This window comes from Papaver somniferum, chromosome 6 (assembly GCF_003573695.1).
Source record: "Papaver somniferum cultivar HN1 chromosome 6, ASM357369v1, whole genome shotgun sequence".
In the NCBI taxonomy this organism is placed as follows: Eukaryota; Viridiplantae; Streptophyta; class Magnoliopsida; order Ranunculales; family Papaveraceae; genus Papaver; species Papaver somniferum.
In genome coordinates this window covers 1378827-1394361 of record NC_039363.1, presented here as the reverse complement: position 1 = coordinate 1394361, position 15535 = coordinate 1378827, and the positions used below count along the sequence as shown (strand labels likewise).

At 31.8% G+C, this 15535-nt stretch overlaps 3 non-coding genes across 3 annotated transcripts; all 3 read left to right on the top strand.

The window, feature by feature from the left end:
- Window positions 1–10553: 10553 nt before the first annotated feature.
- On the top strand, window positions 10554–10627 carry TRNAI-GAU. Its single transcript has one exon. It is a non-coding gene; the product is annotated as a tRNA-Ile (tRNA).
- Window positions 10628–12197: 1570 nt separating this feature from the next.
- Window positions 12198–12271, top strand: TRNAI-GAU. The gene has a single exon. It is a non-coding gene; the product is annotated as a tRNA-Ile (tRNA).
- A 2894-nt stretch (window positions 12272–15165) lies between these two features.
- On the top strand, window positions 15166–15239 carry TRNAI-GAU. The gene has a single exon. It is a non-coding gene; the product is annotated as a tRNA-Ile (tRNA).
- Window positions 15240–15535: the final 296 nt, after the last annotated feature.

Sequence of the window (15535 nt, the reverse complement as noted above, 5' to 3'; positions counted from 1 at the left end):
TTGTTTTTTTTTGTATTTTCGGTCTGCCATAATTAAGTATTAATTTCTTTTTAATCTTTGTCTTAGATTCGTTAAGGACCTTAAATTTGCATACATTTGTTATCATACACTAGATTTTGTGCGCCCATGCTACCCACCGGGTGACCCGAAAGCCAACCATCATCATATTTTTTCTTTTCATCATATTTTTTCTTTTAACCATATTTTTGGTTTGATGTGATGTGGCTTCGCCTCACCCCGTCGTGTATTTTTTATTTGGTATTGTAGGGCTTCACCACGTCCCGCACCGTCGCGATGTAATTTTTATTTAGTGTGGCTCGGCTTCGCCTCGCTTGTCGATTTAAATTCTTTTTATTTAATAACCATGCATTTTTTATGTTGTGTTGATCGGCTTCACCTCACCCATCGCTTAAGATTTTTTTATTATGGTGTGGCTCGGCTTCCCCTCCCCCCCATCCTGATGCATTTTTGATTTGGTGTCACCAAGTTTTTGTCTTACAATTATTTCGACGAAGCAAAAGGCGCCAAATTTGATAGACTCCACATACTTGATGTCGACTGATATCGCAGAAACCCTGTGGAACCTTTACAGTCTTATAGCATTGAAAGATTTTAATGGATCGCCACTTTAGTTGGTGAAGCAACTCAAACACAAACAATAATTCAAAGAGTAATAAACATATGAATGAAATGTGTTATTCCAATTGTCGGCTCAAGTAAAAATAATGAAGAAGGCTTAATGAATTTTTGGATAGAAGGTGACTGCGAAAGATGGTATGGCAAAATCAAAGCATTGTGAAGGAGGCTTTGAGTATTTTGAAAGGGTGTAATGGTTTTTTGGGCTTCAAATTCTTAAGAAGAAATGGGAATCAAGTAGCGGATAAATTGGCAAAAGAGGCAAGAAAATCTTCCTTATTTACTACTTGGAATGAAGAATTGCCAACCTTTTTAGACCAATTTTTTTTGGTAGATAGGATTAATAGTAGTATCTCAAATGAAAGTAATTTGGCTACTAATAGGTTATCTAATGTTTGTCCTAGTTTAATTTGTGTGTCCCTGAATGCAAAAAATGAAGTTATTTCCCCTGTTAATGCCAATGAACTGATGTTGTCGGATAATCACAATTGGGAGCATGTTCTCATTGTGACAGTATGACAACATTATCTTTTGTTGGCTTTCCTTTCTTGATTGTTTCTGTTGGAATATATCCATTTTTATGTTCAAAAAAAAAAGTAAAAACAACGAACCCCGAAATAAAACAACCACCACATTGATTCTATCAGCATTTGAAAAAAGAAAAGATGAAACATTTTAGTCAGTTTCAGTGAATGTATATCTTTAAAGTGATGTTTACTCTAACATCTTTATCAGATTTATGCTTCAAAAAAAAAAAAAACTGTATCAAATTAGATAATTATGCAAATGATGTTTCCTAACCGTTGCATATCATAGCACCGACAAAAGAGAAAACAGGAGGAGTTTCACCCGGCCAAAAGGCACGTCAACAAAGAATCTGTAGAGCTTACTGGCATAGGTGGTATCTCCAAAATGCAAAAAGGTTCATTATGCTCATTGCTCATGGATAGATTAATGCTGCCATCTAATATTAAGTAATCAGAGTCCGTGAGGTACCTTCATTAAGATTTTCAATATACTCCGGGCATATTTATCTTCTCATATATTTTATACAGTTACTCAGTTACTCATTCGCCCCCCCTCGTCGGAAGCAACGAATCTATTTTTGCTAATGGCAAAATTCTTAGTGTTCCTTTATTGTAGGTATAAATCTAATTAGCTGGTCCAATGAGTCATGACCAAAAATGATATATGATGCCCCTTTTAATTAAAAGTTAATATTATCATCGGAATCATGTAAGGTTTTAGCCTACTCAAATAAGAATACCATATGTGGGAATCGAACTGCACATCTGCATGGTTTAAAACCATGTTTCTCTTCCATTTGAGCTAAGATAGCAAGTAATCAATATAGAAGAAAAAGAATTTAAAGAAAAGATTGTTGCCTGAGCTAGTATTTGAGACTTCAATATGGAAAGCTAATATTTGAGATGTAATCTTTCTTCCCTCTCATAATAGCAAGAGTAGGCCTTGGGGAATCATTTCCAAATGATTTAACCGAACTTTTCCTACTATGTTCGGTTGGTTCGCAAAAAATTCTGAAACTATCTAGTAACCGAACTCTACCAATATTACAAAAAGAAAAAAAAAATCCAATGTAACCGAACTGTGCTATTTTTCCTACTATGTAGAGTTTCAATTTAACCGAACTTGTCCCACTATGTTCGATTGTTCGCAAAAAACTTGACAAACCGAACTCTTCATTAATTGTATACATGTGGAGTTCGGTTAGATATGTTGTTGCGTTAAAGTTTTCGAACCAACCGAACATGACTCTGTAAATCTATAAAAAAAAGTTCGGTAACATGTCTGTTAACCGAACGACTAAAAACCTCCATTAAAGAGCGAGTTCGGTAACCTGCATGTTTGGAAAAGTAATCGAACTACACTTTCAGATGAGTTCGGTAACCTGTTCTTCACATAAGGTAACCGAACAAGCCCAAATCTACTCTAATAATTTAAAGTTTTTTGAAAATTTGGAGAAATTCAACCCACATTATCTAAGTTTGAAGCATACCCGGGTACCCAAATACTCTTCCTCCGGTTGTGGTTGGTAAAAGCCATCGTTTTTCATGTTTTCCTTCTTCATCTTCTCTAACTTTACTCTCTTAATAATTCTACTTCTTTAAAAAAAAATCCATGCAATTTTTTAATCTCACTAATTATCTTTAACTTAATCACCCCCTTAATCATTACACTAACTATTATTAACACTAACTAATCATTACCCAAAATTAATCAGGAGGGTAATTTAAGTATTAATATAAATATCTAGATTAGGGATGACCTAGATTTACTTCTAAAGGTCTTATTGAAAATAAAACCATGGTCCCTAAAAAAACCATGCTCCCCAAAAAACCGTTCTATTGAAATCATGCGAAGTTGTTACAAATGTAAACTTGATTTTTAGTTTAAAATTGTCTATCTAGACACAACTAGTCAGTGTAGACTAGTCTAGAGTACTCTAGACCATCCAAAGTTTTCACGGTTGAACAAAAGACTAAGCCCAAGTTATCTAGAATATTCTGGTCAGTTGTAAAGTAGTGAATGAGACATGAATATTCTAGACCAAACTAGAGTAGCTAAGAGTCAGTTTGAGAGCTCCTATAAACATGGAACTAGAGATCGTGGGGAAGGTGTAATTGAGCGACAAGGAAAGTTAGTGGTAAGGTCAGTGAGATACCTAAGTGAGTTGTAAATTAAGTGGTCTGTATACAATCAAAGATTGAGAGCAATAAAATTTAGTTTCCCATAAACCAAAGTTGAGTATTTGTGAGCCCATTCTCAAACCATTTTCAATACCCACTTAGCCTGTTAACCCCAAAATCAAGAAGGCTATTTTTAGGCATACCAAAAACTTTCTAGGCATACCAATTAGTTTTCCTATTTAGGGTATTTTGTAAGGGATATCCCTTGAAGGATGTTCAATTACCTATTTACCCTTCAACCTTCATAATTAGTAATCTTCCCTTTACTTTAACATATAAACCTAAATTCTAAATCCTAAATCAGTTTCATCTTCTCTTGTTCTTCTTCTTCTCAGCCGAACCTCCATCAAAAAAAAAAAAAAAATCATCGCACAAAAATTTTTAATCGTCGATTCCTTAAAATTTGATCATCGATTAAACTCCACTATATAACAATATGGGTCGTCGTGTAAAGACTAAAGCATCGCGTTCTAAAACCTCTCAATCAATTGAAGAACCAATTGAAGATGAAGACGTAGAAACTGAAAACCAAAGAGAAATCAAACGGGAAAATCATCCAATTGAAGAACCAACTCAAGAAATAAGAATAAGAAAGTAAGTTCTACAAACCCATATCACTATTTGTTATTTTTGATTGTTATAATAGGTTAATACGTCAAAAAATAGGGTTTTTTGGCGGTTACAGTTCATGGTTCGGCTCAAAATTAAGTCTATATTTGCGCCGAACTGATCTTTAAATTGATCTATGAAAGTGTAGATGAACAGTTCGGCTTAACAGTTTAATTTAGTTTTGAGCCGAACTTTGTTAAATACCACCCATGTATGTAGATTCGGCTTATTCGACACTTTTAGTTTTGAGCCGAACCATATCTTGGTTTCCATAAATGTAGGTTCGGCTTATTCAATGATTTCGTTATGCGCCGAATATATGTTTTAATCCATAAGTGTAGATTCGGCTTGTTCGATACTACTAGATTTGAGCCGAACATGTATTGTTAGAATTTTTCATAAATTGTGCAAGTGTAGGTTCGGCTTATCCCATGATTTCATTATGTGCCGAATATGCGTTTCATTTCATAAGTTTAGATTCGTCTTATTCGATTCTACTAGTTTTGCGCCGAATATGTATTGTTAGAATTTTTCATAAGTTGTGCAAGTGTAGGTTCGGCTTATTACATGATTTCATTATGCGCCGAATATGTGTTTCATTTCATAAGTTTAGATTCGGCTTATTCGATAGTATGAGTTATGAGCCGAATATAGAGGATCGACTTGCAAGTGTGTTGTACCTATAAGCCGAACCACTTTCTGTGTATGATAATCAAAATCTAAATACATAGTTCGGCTCGTTTGTGTTACTTCGGGTTAGCCGAACCTTGTTATTTGTTGAAAAGTTTTTGGTGTTTCAAATTTATATTTCATATATAGTTTGTTTTATTTTGTTGTTCGAAGTATTAGGCTTATAAGTTTTATACGTGTGTCAGGAACGTTACAGCTAATAGGAGAAAGAAGATGGAGGTAACTTCTTCTACTTCTAAAACTTCCGATCCTCGAGGAGGAGGTAAGAAAAACTTGGGAGCGGGAGGTAGAGGAACTGAAATTTTAGAAGAAGCAGATGAATAAGGAAAAGTTGGAAGACAAGTAAGTAATGATGTCAGGGTAGTCGGTCTTCCAATGGTTAATAAGCATTTTTACATTTTCTTCGTAAACATACTCGGTGATTGACCATATCAAAGCGTCCCATTCTCCATGGAAAGAAGCCCACAACATCTCATTATGTTCATAATGTTTCAAGAATTCCTTCTTTTTCTTTACTCGTGTCTCCACCGGTAGTTTAGCAATATTCACAAATCAATTCAAACTGATTCCCTCGGCTTTGTCGTCCTTTAACTAGTACGCAATTTATCTACATCGCGTGTTCCTCAGCCCAAGCCAGTGCTTCGGGTTTAGTTTTACATCTCTACATTGATTCAAACACAAATAATTAGTAATAAAAACTTCGGAATATTCCTATAACAATAAGGTAAACACCAAGTTCTTACATACCAAATCATTTTGGAAGTGATCCTTAGTATCTTCGTGAATTACTTCTATTGGATCAGGTTGATTTTCCATCGGTACAGGTCCGGAAAACGTGATCTACAAGAATATCACAAGGTTCAATACAACGAAGGAAAAATTAATAGTTAGATTCAGCTTATACGATAATCATAGAATGTGCCGAATCTTGTACATACAGAGGTTTCGGCTTATACGATATTCTAAATATGTGCCGAACAATCAACAAACTTTGTACCAAATGATATTTACCGGTATGTTCAGCTCATACGATTTTGATTATATAAGCCGAACCATTAACATTTTTTATTCCAGAACTCTCAGGAATAGGTTCTACTTTCTAGGAAAATTTTATACAAGCCGAACTAGTGTCTAGCAAATGGGTTGGAAGTGGAAAATATATGTTCGGCGCATGCCTAAATAGTTTCATCTAGCCGAATTGTTCATCAAGGGATTGGTTCGGCTCATAGATGTAAGTCGAACCCCTTCCTGGTTCGCCAAACCTCAATGAAAGAATAAAAACTTATGATAATTTCAAGCTATAAAAGTGAGATTAAGCATAATATAGAAGTGTACCTGTGTACTAGAAGCATTGGGTTCCTCACCAATGTCTTCATCATATGGATTTGGCTCATAAAAATCATCACCTTGAGCTTGTTCTTGAGTTTGAGTTTGAGTTTGCGTAAAATCATTTTCATAATCTAAGAAATCATCCATTCGGGAATCATTGTTGTAGTTGATATGTATTTTCCTAGGTTTTTTGTATGAAGAATGACCCTCCTCATCCTCAATTGAATCAAGATATTTCTTTCCTTCTCAATAAAAAAAAATTTCCCCCAAAATTTATCATCTACACAAACAAACCTTATAATTCTGAAAATTATCTTAATCACTAAACAATATTTTTAATCACGAATCCAGATTATCAACACTAATACATAAAGGGAAGATTTGTCATTATAAAAAAATTTGGTTAAAGGGCTTTCTGATTTTTTTTATTTGACATCCCTTTTTGTCTTCACTTGATATGCCTAGAAAGTTTTTGGTATGCCTAAAAACAACCTTCACAATCAATTCCAACATAAGTATCTTTCATCTCATTTGCAAAAGTCGATAAAATTAGAGTTTCTTAGAATAAATGAATGTTCTTATTGATTCATTGGAATTTACAGAATTATTTTCAAGAAGGAATATTAAGAGAAGAAAAAAATCTGAAACATATTAAAAAAGGGAAAATAGATAACCGTTGGGGTTTGTTAGTAATGTCAATCAAATGCATATGGTTTGGAATTTTATTTTCTTCCAATGTAAGAAAAACAATAATAATTTTTAATTGAGGTGATTTAATTACCAGGTAGTTCAGCGGTTCCAACAGCTGCTTTTACATGGATTTCCAAATCCATTGTTGTGAGATTGAGGTTTTAGTTCTTGAGAGAGTTGAAAACATCCTGCAAGTGAACAAACAAAGTGTGTGTCTTAAAACAACAACCCAAAACTAAATTACACAACAATCGCTGCAACAAATCAACTATTTAGCTCTATACCATACAAAATATCCTGCAAAAATCAACAAACCCTTTGCTGCAATATCAATAACATGCTACTAAAAATTGAAGAACCCTAAGAATTAATCCAAGTGATCTTTAAATCTGTGCAATCAAAAAACATACAATCTTCTCCAAATCGAAGTATCTGGGAACTCAACACAAACCCCATTGAATCAATCTTCGCAAAATCGAAAAAACTAAGAATAAGAAAAATCAAACAAACCCTTTGCTTCAACTTCAATAAGTCTCATGGGTTACGAAGAAAGCTTCCGATTTCATTTAAAAAAAAGATAAAACTGAAAATACACTTCAACATATCATCGTTGAATCGAGTAAAAAAGACAAAGAAATCAAGCTAGGGTTTCATGAATGTCACCTCGAAATATCTTCTTCTTCTTATTCCATCGATCGATTCTACGAATCAAAAAACCCTAGTTGTTAAAATTTAAATCAACAACATAGAGAGATCTAAAATTGAAAATATATAAGTCGAAAATTCGAGATAGAGGAAAAGAGGCGGAGAACGGAAGGTAGAAAAGAAACGATGCAGTTGATAAAGCTCTGTTGCAGCAGGAAAATCGAGAGGAGAATAGAGAGGAAGAACTCTGGTTTGTCGCATAAGAAAAGGCCGAGAGAATCTCAATATATATTTTTTCCCAGGATTAATAAAAAAATTCTTTATTTTGTGAAAAAAAAGCCTTGTTTTTCTCTCAGGAAAAACCTTGTTTTTCTCTCCTTTCAGGAAAAGGGGAACGGAGCAATTCTAAGAATGGATGAGGGTCACTATCGAAGGAGGAAGAAGGTACTTCTACCGTGCGACGTGGGATTTCATATGACTTAGGCTTTTAAAGTAGTTAGATTATCGATCTTGACAAGCATAAGATTGCTAGGGAATGGCACAAGGAAGATGTAGACTTGTTGGAGTGATGCTACAGCTACCGGGGTTGGGCACCGTGGAAATCACCGCGTGTCACATTCCCTGGGATCCGTTAAATCTTGCAGGGGTGGGATCATGGGTCCCACTCCAATCTTTGTCTTACGGTTGATTCCACGGAATTTCAGCCCCGGTGGATTAAGCATTACTGGACTTATTGCATGACATTGCAGTGTATGCACCAAAATATCTTGCCACGACTGTCATGGGTCATAATAGTGCAGGGAAATCTCCATTCTTGGATGGTTTAGCAGACATGATTTCTTTTCTTTTTTTTTGATACGGCACAACTAAGCCCATCCCCTGAGCATACCTAGCAAGATGGATTAGCCCCACTGCTAATCCAACCGCCACCCCATCAACAAGATCCAATCTCACCTCTATCCATAGAGAAAATTGGAGAAAATGGAGGTTCCAACCTTCCCAAGTGGGAATCGAACTTCATACCTCCCTCCCGCACTATGGACGAAAAGGGATGCCTTAACCACTGTACAAGACAGTTGTTGGCATTTAGCAGAGAGGATTGCTAATGGTATTTTTAAGGGTGCAAATATTAGTCCAAATTTTATTATCTTATACATGATTGTCTCTTTCCAATGGTAACGGTAGAGTTTTATATGATTATAACGGCTAGGATCAGTTACATTGGTATTTTAGAGTTTCTGTTTTTTGTTTTTTAGAGTTCCAACACCTATCTTTTTTATTAGAACTGAATGGCATATATATGCCATCAACGATATATAACATGCCATTAAATGATTAAAAGAAAAAAAGAACTACAATTTAAGATCCCAATGAGACATATGAGTTTTATTTGTAATATACAAAAATTATATTATTGATCATAATCTATTTGGCCGAACTAAAATATCTTATCAAACTAGCGTAAGTGTTGATTTAGTCTCACTTAAAGGATTTTGTACGATAAATTTTGAGTCATATAACCCTAGGTAAATTTGGTGTGGTTGTTAATAGGGTACTAGTTATCGTGGAGGGTACCAAAAATCAAATAAAAAGTTAAGACGTTTCGAATTTTTGTAGTTCGTGTTATACGATTTTTGGTACTCTCCTTAATAAACTAGTACCCCCATTATTGATGTTGAGATTTTTGATCATAATGTAAATTCCACTTAATTTTTAATGATAGTGTTGTTTTTGGAAGAAAAACTATTAGGGTTTATATATAACCATTTGGATATGACACGTAATAAAAAAGGGGGAAAATGAAGTCCTGTGTTATTGAGAATACTTGTTATCACATTCAGTAAAAAGTAAAAATTTCTATATATTAAAAACATCTTTATATTGATAACATATTTAATCTCAACTCGTGAATATTACATTGAATAACCTCCATATATTAATAAAGTAACGTTACTATACCTGGACAACGCAAGAATGCTTGATGAACATTTCTATTTTTAGATTAATATCTTCATCTCCTTCTCCTCCTCGATTAGTTTGTGGATGATTATATCAATTGTTATTTATTTATATCTTTTAATATAAATTTTGTTGTTGTTTGTTATTATTGTTGATGATGAGGAATTTCTATAGTGGTAAACGATTTTGATATATGTTTCAGAGTTACCGTGAAAGAATAAAGAAATTATTGAGTTGAAAATAAATAACGAGCAGGCATCTTCACCATCACTGTTGACTGCAACGGTAGTTAATTACAGTGAAACGGTCATATATTTACGTTAGGGTTTTGTTAAAAAATCAGTATCGTTAACACACAGAGTTAACTGAGTCAGGAAAACATTAGGTTTAAAAAGTTAATTGACTGTATAAAATTGCTTTATGACCCTAAGGCATAAACTATAAGCTATACGACACATACTTTAATTATACTTTAAACTTACGATCATATTACATAATAATTATTTACACACGTACATGTATAAAATAATCCTTCTGAAATTTATCCTTATTCCCGTATCCAATTCGAACTATAAAACTATAGTAAACAATTAATCTTGATTTAACCGAAAACAAAAGAAATTTCTTTAGTTTTAGAGTTTAAATACGAAAAACTAAAGACTAGTCTACACCGATTCTATTTTTAAGTAAGTCTTTTTCCTCCTAAATACTTAAATTTTCACTTTTGTCTTCATCTACTACGTAAATTCATCAATTTTTTATTTATTTATGACATTGAGTTAATTATGATGGTAGGTATTAGATTTTCGTTTCATATTTGAATAAATTTAGTATACACGTAAAAGTTCATATTATCTTTTCGTTTCTTTAGATATAGATGTTTCATATTTGAACGAACCACGGACTTAGTTAGATAAAATTTGGTTTCCATGGCATCGTACGAATTTTTCTTCGAAATAAGTCTTATGATATTTAATTTTTATTTCTTTATCGGTGTACGAGAATTTTCTAATAAAATTTTAGTTATGAAATTATGGTCTTCCTGAAAAAATTGTCTGTATGGAACTTTTTTTCTGGATTACTCATTAAACTTAACTAGATATTTTTGTATACTTTATGTAATGGACCTTCTCATCTTTCACTTTGAGGTATTTATAAATGTTTCCCTAACTGGGGAATAGAAATCTCGGCTTTTATATGATATTCAACTCCGTCGACCTCAATAACTTTTTCTTCAAAAATAGTAAACAATGACTTACATTAATGCTAGGTTAAATATTAACAATTGCTCATGTATCTCAGTTGGTTAGAGTGTCGGTCTGATGAGCCGAAGGTTGCGGGTTCGAGCCCCTCCGGGAGCAATCTCTTAATATTTTATGCTTCAAAAGAAAGGTAAAATATTAACTTCAAATAAATCATAATAAAATGATTGGATTGAAAATACATTGTATGGCAAAAACCTTATGAAGGATGGGCATACAAAAATGAAATCCTGTGTTATTGAGAATACTTATTATCACATTAAGTAAAAAGTAAAAATTTCTATATATTGAAAACATCTTCATATTGATAACATATTTAATCTCAGCTCGTGAATATTACATTGAATAACCTCCATATATTAATAAAGTACCGTTAATATACCTGGACAACGCAAGAATGCTTGATGAACATTTCTATTTTTAGATTAATATCTTCATCTCCTTCTCCTCCTCGATTAGTTTGTGGATGATTATATCAATTGTTATTTATTTATATCTTTTAATATAAATTTTGTTGTTGTTTGTTATTATTGTTGATGATGAGGAATTTCTATAGTGGTAAACGATTTTGATATATGTTTCAGAGTTACCGTGAAAGAATAAAGAAATTATTGAGTTGAAAATAAATAACGAGCAGGCATCTTCACCATCACTGTTGACTGCAACGGTAGTTAATTACAGTGAAACGGTCATATATTTACGTTAGGGTTTTGTTAAAAAATCAGTATCGTTAACACACAGAGTTAACTGAGTCAGGAAAACATTAGGTTTAAAAAGTTAATTGACTGTATAAAATTGCTTTATGACCCTAAGGCATAAACTATAAGCTATACGACACATACTTTAATTATACTTTAAACTTACGATCATATTACATAATAATTATTTACACACGTACATGTATAAAATAATCCTTCTGAAATTTATCCTTATTCCCGTATCCAATTCGAACTATAAAACTATAGTAAACAATTAATCTTGATTTAACCGAAAACAAAAGAAATTTCTTTAGTTTTAGAGTTTAAATACGAAAAACTAAAGACTAGTCTACACCGATTCTATTTTTAAGTAAGTCTTTTTCCTCCTAAATACTTAAATTTTCACTTTTGTCTTCATCTACTACGTAAATTCATCAATTTTTTATTTATTTATGACATTGAGTTAATTATGATGGTAGGTATTAGATTTTCGTTTCATATTTGAATAAATTTAGTATACACGTAAAAGTTCATATTATCTTTTCGTTTCTTTAGATATAGATGTTTCATATTTGAACGAACCACGGACTTAGTTAGATAAAATTTGGTTTCCATGGCATCGTACGAATTTTTCTTCGAAATAAGTCTTATGATATTTAATTTTTATTTCTTTATCGGTGTACGAGAATTTTCTAATAAAATTTTAGTTATGAAATTATGGTCTTCCTGAAAAAATTGTCTGTATGGAACTTTTTTTCTGGATTACTCATTAAACTTAACTAGATATTTTTGTATACTTTATGTAATGGACCTTCTCATCTTTCACTTTGAGGTATTTATAAATGTTTCCCTAACTGGGGAATAGAAATCTCGGCTTTTATATGATATTCAACTCCGTCGACCTCAATAACTTTTTCTTCAAAAATAGTAAACAATGACTTACATTAATGCTAGGTTAAATATTAACAATTGCTCATGTATCTCAGTTGGTTAGAGTGTCGGTCTGATGAGCCGAAGGTTGCGGGTTCGAGCCCCTCCGGGAGCAATCTCTTAATATTTTATGCTTCAAAAGAAAGGTAAAATATTAACTTCAAATAAATCATAATAAAATGATTGGATTGAAAATACATTGTATGGCAAAAACCTTATGAAGGATGGGCATACAAAAATGAAATCCTGTGTTATTGAGAATACTTATTATCACATTAAGTAAAAAGTAAAAATTTCTATATATTGAAAACATCTTCATATTGATAACATATTTAATCTCAGCTCGTGAATATTACATTGAATAACCTCCATATATTAATAAAGTACCGTTAATATACCTGGACAACGCAAGAATGCTTGATGAACATTTCTGTTTTTATATTAATATCTTCATCTCCTTCTCCTCCTCGATTAGTTTGTGGATGATTATATCAATTGTTATTTATTATCTCTTTTAATATAGATTTTGTTGTTGTTTGTTATTATTGTTAATGATGAGGAATTTATATAGTGGTGAACGATTTTGATATATGTTTAAGAGTTATCGTGAAAGAATAAAGAAATTATTGAGTTGAAAATACTTATTATCCTGTGTTATTGAGAATACAAAACAACCCTTTCCACCAATATTATTGCCTTAGTGTTAGTTCGTATATTTTAAATATGTGTCACTGAAATTATGGCAAGAGTTATTATAAGAGCCAACAAAATCTCTTTTGATTTGATGAATGAAGGGAGTTTCAAATAGATACATGCATTGCTTCAAATACATAAAAGTTACTCACTGAGCCCAAGAGAAAATGTTCAGTTTAAAGACACATTTTATGGAGGTTTGGTTCTAGAATTTTCTGAGAAAGGTCAAATGAATAATCTGATTGAATGTTTAAGAGCAGACCCAACTACTTATGACTATGTTGTGAGATTATGTTTGAGGTTGGGCTTCGTTATTGAAGCCAAGATCATAATAAAATGATTGGATTTAGATGCAAAAACCTACCCAATTCTTCTTACCCAATACGAAGGTTATCATAGCAAAAGAAACATTGTATATGAAGGATGGGCATACAAAAATGAAATCCTTTGTTATTGAGAATACTTATTATCACATTAAGTAAAAAGTAAAAATTTCTATACATTAAAAACATCTTTATATTGATAACATATTTAATCTCAACTCGTGAGCATTACATTGAATAACCTCCATATATTAATAAAGTACCGTTAATATACTTGGACAATGCAAGAATGCTTGATGAACATTTCCGTTTTTAGATTAATATCTTCATCTCCTTCTCCTCCTCTATTAGTTTGTGGATGATTATATCAATTGTTATTTATTATATCTTTTAATATAGATTTTGTTGTTGTTTGTTATTATTGTTAATGATGAGATATTTATATAGTGGTGAACGATTTTGATATATGTTTAAGAGTTATCGTGAATGAATAAAGAAATTATTGAGTTGAAAATACTTATTATTTTGTGTTATTGAGAATACAAAAATGAAATCATGTGTTATTGAGAATACTTATTATCACATTAAGTAAAAAGTAAAAATTTCTATATATTAAAAACATCTTTATATGGATAACATATTTAATCTCAACTCGTGAGTATTACATTGAATAACCTCCATATATTACTGAAGTAACGTTACTATACCTGGACAACGCAAGAATGCTTGATGAACATTTCTATTTTTAGATTAATATCTTCATCTCCTTCTCCTCCTCGATTAGTTTGTGGATGATTATATCAATTGTTATTTATTTATATCTTTTAATATAAATTTTGTTGTTGTTTGTTATTATTGTTGATGATGAGGAATTTCTATAGTGGTAAACGATTCTGATATATGTTTCAGAGTTACCGTGAAAGAATAAAGAAATTATTGAGTTGAAAATAAATAACGAGCAGGCATCTTCACCATCACTGTTGACTGAAACGGTAGTTAATTACAGTGAAACGGTCATATATTTACGTTAGGGTTTTGTTAAAAAATCAGTATCGTTAACACACAGAGTTAACTGAGTCAGGAAAACATTAGGTTTAAAAAGTTAATTGACTGTATAAAATTGCTTTATGACCCTAAGGCATAAACTATAAGCTATACGACACATACTTTAATTATACTTTAAACTTACGATCATATTACATAATAATTATTTACACACGTACATGTATAAATAATCCTTCTGAAATTTATCCTTATTCCCGTATCCAATTCGAACTATAAAACTATAGTAAACAATTAATCTTGATTTAACCGAAAACAAAAGAAATTTCTTTAGGTTTAGAGTTTAAATACGAAAAACTAAAGACTAGTCTACACCGATTCTATTTTTAAGTAAGTCTTTTTCCTCCTAAATACTTAAATTTTCACTTTTGTCTTCATCTACTACGTAAATTCATCAATTTTTTATTTATTTATGACATTGAGTTAATTATGATGGTAGGTATTAGATTTTCGTTTCATATTTGAATAAATTTAGTATACACGTAAAAGTTCATATTATCTTTTCGTTTCTTTAGATATAGATGTTTCATATTTGAACGAACCACGGACTTAGTTAGATAAAATTTGGTTTCCATGGCATCGTACGAATTTTTCTTCGAAATAAGTCTTATGATATTTAATTTTTATTTCTTTATCGGTGTACGAGAATTTTTTAATAAAATTTTAGTTATGAAATTATGGTCTTCCTAAAAAAATTGTCTGTATGGAACTTTTTTTCTGGATTACTCATTAAACTTAACTAGATATTTTTGTATACTTTATGTTACGGACTTTCTCATCTTTCACTTTGAGGTATTTATAAATGTTCCCCTAACTGGGGAATATAAATATCGGCTTTTCTATGATATTCAACTCCGTCGACCTCAATAACTTTTGCTTCAAAAATAGTAAACAATGACTTACATTAATGCTAGGTTAAATATTAACAATTGCTCGTGTAGCTCAGTTGGTTAGAGCGTTGGTCTGATGAGCCGAAGGTTGCGGGTTCGAGCCCCTCCGGGAGCAATCTCTTAATATTTTATCCTTAAAAAGAAAGGTAAAATATTAACTTCAAATAAAATCTAAAAAGGTAGAAAAAAATATTATATAATTCTTCAATACATCATACACAAAACAAGCCTTTCCACCCATATTATTTCCTCAGTGTTAGTTCGTATGTACCATATTATACGGTACTCTACAATACATGTAACACATATCTTGACTCTGAACCATATGAATAATAATTCTCTTCGTACTAAAATTCTTCAGGCTTTACGGAAAAGAAAAATGGAACTTCAAATAAAATATTAACTTTCATT